Source organism: Dermacentor variabilis, chromosome 4 (genome assembly GCF_050947875.1).
Source record: "Dermacentor variabilis isolate Ectoservices chromosome 4, ASM5094787v1, whole genome shotgun sequence".
Taxonomy (NCBI): Eukaryota; Metazoa; Arthropoda; class Arachnida; order Ixodida; family Ixodidae; genus Dermacentor; species Dermacentor variabilis.
This window is the reverse complement of record NC_134571.1, coordinates 187,722,070-187,729,672: the sequence shown is the minus strand read 5'-3', so window position 1 is coordinate 187,729,672 and position 7,603 is coordinate 187,722,070.

The following is a 7,603-nucleotide window of genomic DNA, read 5'->3' as shown; positions in this document are numbered from 1 at the left end:
GTGCATAAATATGTACTGCATCGTTTAGTTCGCTTCCTGCAATTTTGGCCTCATGATAGCGCCACATTTCTTTGCGCTGTCATCATTTCACTGAAGTCAGGTCTCGGAAATGATATTTCAGAGCGAGCACCCGTTCTCAATGCATGTACATCAGTGCAACTTGGTTTGCGACAAGTACGTCACTTCGTGAATGGATGGGCAGACACACGATGAAATGTTATTCATGATGAGTCACTAACCCGAAAAGATAATTTATTCAATGTAAGCTCATTATGCTCTTGACTGAGCATGAATGAAGCGCTGTTACAGCGTTCCCGCTCTGCGAACGAATACTCAAAAACTTATTTCATTTTTTATCTGTGCAGAGTCCCGACTCGATGATCGGCCGCGCATATTTCTGTCGGCTTTGAGGCACGAGAAACATAATAGAACCAACACCCACTTCTGAGGTTTTGCGTGTCCTTAGAAGATTGGCAAACATGCACGTTGGCGGCACTGTAGCTTGTGATCGAACCCTATCGAACCTTCAGAGCTGCGATTGCGCCCTCTGCCAGCCTTTGTGCATCATAGGTGACACATGCCGCGAATTCACATGGTAAGGACGGCGCAATACGTTTAGGTTACTGAGGGACGTTAGCATTCTATTGTAAACATGTTATTTACAACCATTCGCAACAAGATCTTGCGATACACACTTGACTAATGTTTCGTACCTACTTGTAGCGCGTGATACATTCGGAGTTGTCATGGTGCAGCGTTAGCGCTCGCTTAGATACTTTTCTAAATATAGTTATCAAAACAGGAAAAAATAAATGTTGACTCCCCCCTAATCGAGAGTAGATGTAAGCATCAAATAGCTACTGGCAAAGCAGGTTGGTTGGAGATGACATCGGCCACAAACTTAAAATGGGTGTAGTGCATCTTCGCAATGGCACGCGCCTTTCATCACACCACACCACGCCATAATGTGCACTGGTCCATATGGACGCAATAGCTTCCTGGCACAAATATAACCTAATTGCGAGTATTGCCTCGGTCAAACGGCCATTCACGGCGTGCCGGACTCGCGAAATTGCGAGTTGCCTCGCTGCTTTACAGGTTCATTGTGCGTGAGTCTTGTGGGCCTTCACCTGCACTGTTGCCGTGATGAAGTGGCAGAATTCGCCTTTCGTCGTGAAGCTCGAAATCCTACATCGGGTCGAACACGGTGAGAAGTCGGATGTTCCCGCAGCATTCAATATTCCGAGGAGCACTCTCAGCACAGTCGTGAAGAATAAGCGGGGGATTAGGGCTAAAGCGGCCAGACTCGCGACCTGGTGCCCATGGCACCCGATGCGTACGCACGGCCGTGTACAAGCGGTTCACCCGTAATTGCTTCCGCGTGCTAGGTGATGACTGTAAATTCTGATGAATACGACAAAGCCATTGCTGGTGTTGCCGAAGTTTGGAGCGAGCTCTAAGAATTTCCAGAAGTTGTTGACGAATCAACGGTGGACGAGTTTGTGGGTGCAGATGATGGTGTCCCAACCACGGGAAAGCCCGAAAAGGAAGACTACATTGCCGACATCTTACCGAGCACAAATGAAAGTGGACACAATGGGGAAAGGAACGACGGTCCTTTGCCCACATCCTCCGAAGTGATTGGTGCACTCGCACTAGTCCGGTGCTTCTGCGCGAATGCGGAAGGTTGCGGCCTCAGCTTCTCCAACTCCTTAAAGAATGGGGAGAAGTGCGTACGTCACATGCAGCGAAATTGCCCAAGCAGAAGAAAATGCAGATCTATTTCATGCTAAACTAAGCTAGTTTCATCAATAAAGTCATTTTATAAATGGTACGTGCTTTTATGACATCCAATTATTTAGCAAGCTTATATCGAATTAGGCTCTATATCGAACTGATAGGCGTTTTTTTTGCGAGTATTTGACGTCCTGTCGTAGGATGAAAGAGTTACCAGTGTACAGTCAAAACGACAGACTTTGCTGATTCCCGGTAATTTGGACGGCTTCGCGGCACCACCACGTACCCATAGAGTCAATGTATCAGAACGCCTGAAATTTCAGACGCGAGAACTCTTCGCCGTCCGATTTTCCGGACGTTTTGCCGTGACCGCAGGTCCGAAGCGGCATTAATCAAAGGCACCACTGCTGCCATTTTGATTACCTTGCCGCATCGAACCGGAGCTCTCGCACGCAGATACGCTGGCAGCCGTAGCCACCACTGCGGCAACGCTAGGCCTAGCTGCTTCGACGTTCGCTATGAAGCTTCTTGCTGTTGGGTGCCGTGTTTTTTTATTGAAGAAATTCCCTGCTCTCAGCAATGGCACAGACTCCGCCTTTGTGGTCCTCGCGATTGGCTTAGAAACTTGGAAAGCACGGTGCGTTGCATAATGCCGGTTCCCGAAAGTCAGCTTCGCTTCCGTACGGAAATGTTACTTGGTGAAGCATACGCAACAGTATTGCAGTGAAACAAAACAAGCGGTGGAAGGGGCTATCGCCACGGGACACAGTATGTGTTCATTATACACGCGTGCACCCAGTATTTCCTGTCACAGTACGAGCACCGATATGCCTAATATGTGTACCGACAGGCCTTCAGAGCGTTTTCGAATGTGCTTGTGGCGGTTTGAGCCCTTAAGGGCAGTAAATGACATGCATTTATTTTTTCCAACTGGCCGATTTTCGGACGTTTTCGCGGCCCCTAAGGATTTCGAAAAATTGGATGTGGACAGTGCAACTGACCAAGAAGATGCTTCAAATTGTCCGTGTGGCGAACGAGTGGCGGAAGGAGGAAAAGAACAGAAAGGAGCTTGAGCTCAAAAAACAAAGTGTTGTCTGATGCCGGGATGCAGGTATCCCTCATCCAAACTAAAAGAAACGCAACACTGAGCCGTTGTGCGCGGGCTGAAAGCATGTCAGGACAGTTAAGATTGACTTACGAGCCGTTGAGAGTGAATCTCAATTGTGACAAAGTTTGGGCCTCATACCACTGAGGTTGCTATCAGTTGAAAGAAATAGCTCATATTCGAAAATATTTGCTTTTGTATGCATCTCCTTTTTATTCGTATTTGAGAATGCCCGACTCGATTTGGAATTTTTTTTCGAAGACATATTATTAGCTGTGCATTTTACCAACCCCTCCCTTCTATTCTCTTTTTGAATAACATAAACACTACTCCTTAGTATTCAGTATGGATTAAGCAGTTTCTTTTTAAATTTTTTTTTTCGTATGCTTACTAGAGAGTGACAGCAATGGGCGATATGGTTTCAGCCTGTCTTGACATAAAACAGTTCTGCGTCACTCAGGGAATTTTGCAGAGGCACTCAGGAAAAACCTGGAAAACTCGGGGAATTCGGAAATGTCAACTTGGTGGACACCCTAACATGGTTTCAGACACACTGGCTTAAAGCAAGGAACACCGCAGGAAATTTATCGCTTCAATAACATGATTAACCTTGCGAGTAAGGATGTCCTAATGATGTTGATTGACTTGGCAGCATGAGCAGGCTTAGCACCACTGCACGAAAGGAAACGTCTCTCTGCACACTATGAACATTCGTATCCACTGTTTAGGCACATGCGCACACGAAACGGGACTACCGTAGCGATGGAAAAGTCAGATAGCACACACGCTGTCAACACTGCGGGAGTGTCTGCATTCACCCGGTCGACGGAACACAGGCGTTAGGGTCACCCCAACGTCACATCCGTCTTTGGTTTTGGCGGCAGAATGGCAAGCTAAGAGGAGCTACGCTAAAACAAGTGCATAAGGATGTGGCTCATTTATTTTTTGGGGCTTGTGTTAGCGTAGACCGTAAGCTATCGTAAGTACGTCACTTTTCCATCCGATGTGCATCTACTATACAAACCTACGCTTTCGGCTGCCTTGGTTGCGAGGTTCCTCGCCAGCTTATTTTAAGTGCTACAGTGTACTAGTGCAGAGAATGCATATTAATTTATCTTAGGTTCCTTCATACTTCTTAAGGGCCTTCTTCAGAATCACCTAAACGTAACATTACTTGGTTACGGCGCAGCTACACGGCAGAATGTGTAAATGGCAGATGACCCAAGTGTGGCATGTACACGCGCTTGTTTAGAGAAAATAAGAGTACAGTAAAAACCTCATTAATTCGAAGTCATCAGGACTGCAAAAAATCTCCGAATTAAGCGGGTTTTCGGATTAACCGAACACAAAAAACTCAACCCAGGCAAAAAATGTCGCAGCGGAAATGCGCTACCTTTATTAGGCGATCTTTGGATTAATTAAAGTAATAATAGATACTGGCTTGCCACGCCCTGTAGTTCGAGGCTCCAAGGGTCATTTTTCTAGTTGGCCAACTGCGTGCAGCATTGCAGAATTTCCACCGTGGCACTCAACACAACTGTGGATAACATTCAGCGATCCGATAACTTCCCTGGATTCCCTGGCACTGGATTCGCTATCCTCTGCACAGAGTGCATTGATGTGTTGGCAATACTTGGCTCCTTCTTCATCAAGTGCACATGAATAGTCACCATCAGCATCGACGGTGCCTTCCTTTGAGAAGCCAGCGTGTTCAAAACACCGCATGATCAAAGTGGGTTCCTTGCCGTTGTCGTAGCAAAGGAGCATGCGCTTGAGCAGGTGGTGGCCGTAAATCTTCCCCGTGTGGTGAATGACTCCTTGGTCCATTGGCTGCGAGATCGACCTGGTGTTCGGAGGAAGAACTACCATCCTGATAGCTTTCAGGTGTAGGATGTCACCATGCGCCGGGCGATTATCAACAACGCAGAATACATTCCTGCCTGTGGCCGCGAACTTGCGGTCAAGCTGCCGAACGTAATCTTGAAATATTGCACCTGTGACCTAGGCTTTCTTGTTGTGCCGGTAAATAAGCTCATCCCTTGGTGGCAGCCGTGCATATTTAAAGCATGCAGCGAGGGTTCCCACTCTTTCCAACCACGAGTAGTGGCAGCGTTTGTTGGCAATCACACCAATCAGAACCTTAAGGTTCTGATTGGTGTTGTAGAAGTCGCGAGTAGCTTTTTTTTGGTTGCTGACATCAGTCAGATCCTTGCTGCTTGTGTTCCCCGCACATGTTCGCGCCAAACAGAACAAAAAATTGGAGGCTTAACCTTAGCGTAAATTTAACGTTTGGAGGCATCTTGACCGCATACACGCCCGGCGCAAAGACGCTGGCGCGGTTGCGGGCACAGAGACTGACGCGACGGCGGGCGCGCGCCGCTTCATCCCTGGCGTGACGTCACATATCACTTGATGCAGCGATGGTGGCGCCGCCGCCGCGTCGCGCGCGACGGCGCGAACCGAAGCGTGGAGGCCTCTGCCGGGCGACGTCCGACGGCGCGATATGACGCCCCATCTGCAGCCGGTGTGACGTCATCACGTGACGTCACATCATGTGATCTCACTTCAGGGTCAATGGTGGCCACCGCCGGGAGGCGACCGACGGCGCGATATGAGGCCCCATCTGCAGCCTGTGTGACGTCATCACGTGATCTCACTTCAGGGTCAATGGTGGCCACCGCCGGGAGGCGACCGACGGCGCGATATGAGGCCCCATCTGCAGCCTGTGTGACGTCATCACGTGACGTCATGTCACGTGACCTACTTGAAGGTCAATGGTGGCCACCGCCGAGCGTCGCGCGAAGGCCCGAAACCTACGTTAATATGCTTCGCATAATAATTCTTTCCTTGCCCTGCTTTCGACCTTTGACCACGGTGTCCTTCGCTCCGAACGTTCTTGTGGGCAGGCAGCATGTTGCAAAAATTGGTGGACGCTTAAGCTTCGCTTTCAAGAGTGGAACGCGATAGCGTTATCGCACCCCGTTCGCACCGCCCACTCATTCGCTCGGCATGCTCTTGAGTCACACAAAGACATAGTTTTCATATACAACACTTCTAAGTCCACAGCACGACTTTTTTCTAATTATTTGTTCCAGGAGCATCACGCAGACGCATGACTCCTCGCCAGCAGTACGGCACACATCGCAGGGGACGCTTTCCCACCAGACGCGCTACGGCGCAGCGATCGCGTCAGAGGCGTCCCGCATCGGACGCTGCACCTAGGAATCGCGCTGTGAGCGGAAAGAGGAGCCGCGTTGTCTAAACACGAGGGTTCGAGTGACGCACGCTGGAAGTTGGAAGGGGAGAGAGCGAGAAAACTTATTAAACGCAAGGGTATTGGACATCCTCGCACCGGTCCCCGCACGGCCCCAATACGCTCAAACGAGACGAAGGGGAGAAGCGGGCGAGTGGCGCGCCACCTGTCGGGGAAGCGCCGTACATCGCGAGGAGGGGGGTCTTCTGTGTTTGCCGCAAGATGGCTCTGCTTGTGCGCCAAGCGCAGAAGAAATGTGGTGGAAACGTACTTCGCTACTTCTTTAACTGCGACTTCTAAAGTTTATATTCTCATAATTACCCATATACACCACAGTATAACTTTATACGGCACGTTTCTAAGGCAACACAGATCAGAGCAGAGCAGATCCCGGGTCCGGATCAACTCACAACCCACCTGGGCGGACAAGGCAGCCAAAACAGGTGAGACCCGTGCTCCCGCACAACAAGGGCAACTCCAAGAGCAAACGCTAGGCAAAATTCAATCACTCGAGCGCGAAAACGCGTCTCTTAAAAAGGAACTATCTGAAATTAAGTCATTATTGCAGGAAATGCAGCAGAGAGAACGCGCGATCGGCGGCCAAGCTGCCGCCTCTCTTAACAGAGGCGCTAAACGCAGGGCGAGCCCCGCGCCCATGGACGAGGAGACGCTTAACGTCTCGGGGATTAAGCAACTGCTTGACCAGCTAAGATCGAACATAGTTGCCGAAATTAGCCCCATCAAGCTCCAACTGAACGAGCACACAGCGAGGATCGAAATTTTAGAATCCGACAGACAGCTTGCGCTGCTCGGTACGCCCCCACTACGTAAGTAAAATGGCTAACTCAAGCAATCTAGTTATCTGGCAATGGAATTGCGCCAGCTTCCGCAAAAGGAAGGCAGTCTTGCAACAACTACTTAGCTCTGCTAACGAAAGGCCGTCAGTAATCCTCCTCCAGGAAACACTCACCGATGTGATCGCTCTTCACGACTACCATGCAGAAGCGCACTTTTCGGAGGGCAAAAGAGGGATAGCGACACTCGTCTCAAAGAGTCTCGCCTATTTACGTCACGACGTTAGGCCGAACTTAAAAGTCGAACACATCATGATCGAGCTCATCCAAAACGCTAAACTCAACCAATCCGTTTTCATTCTGAACGTGTACAGCTCGCCAGCCGACAGAAGGGAGACGTTTAACGCTCTCTTCCAGAAGGCATGTCAAATTGCAGGCGATCATCCGCTTATCATAGCAGGGGACTTTAACGCACAACACCAAGATTGGGGTCACATCAAAGATACGGGCAAGGGCAAGGCCCTCGCGGCACAGATAGCAGCCTGCGGTCTCACCTTGGTCACCGATCCAAAATACCCCACCAGAATTGGCAACTCAGTCAGCAGGGATACCACGCCAGACCTGACCATGGTTAGGAATGCGGAGGAACCGGTATGGACCAATTTACAAGAGTACCTCAGCAGTGATCACTACATCAGCAGCCTCGCGATAAGA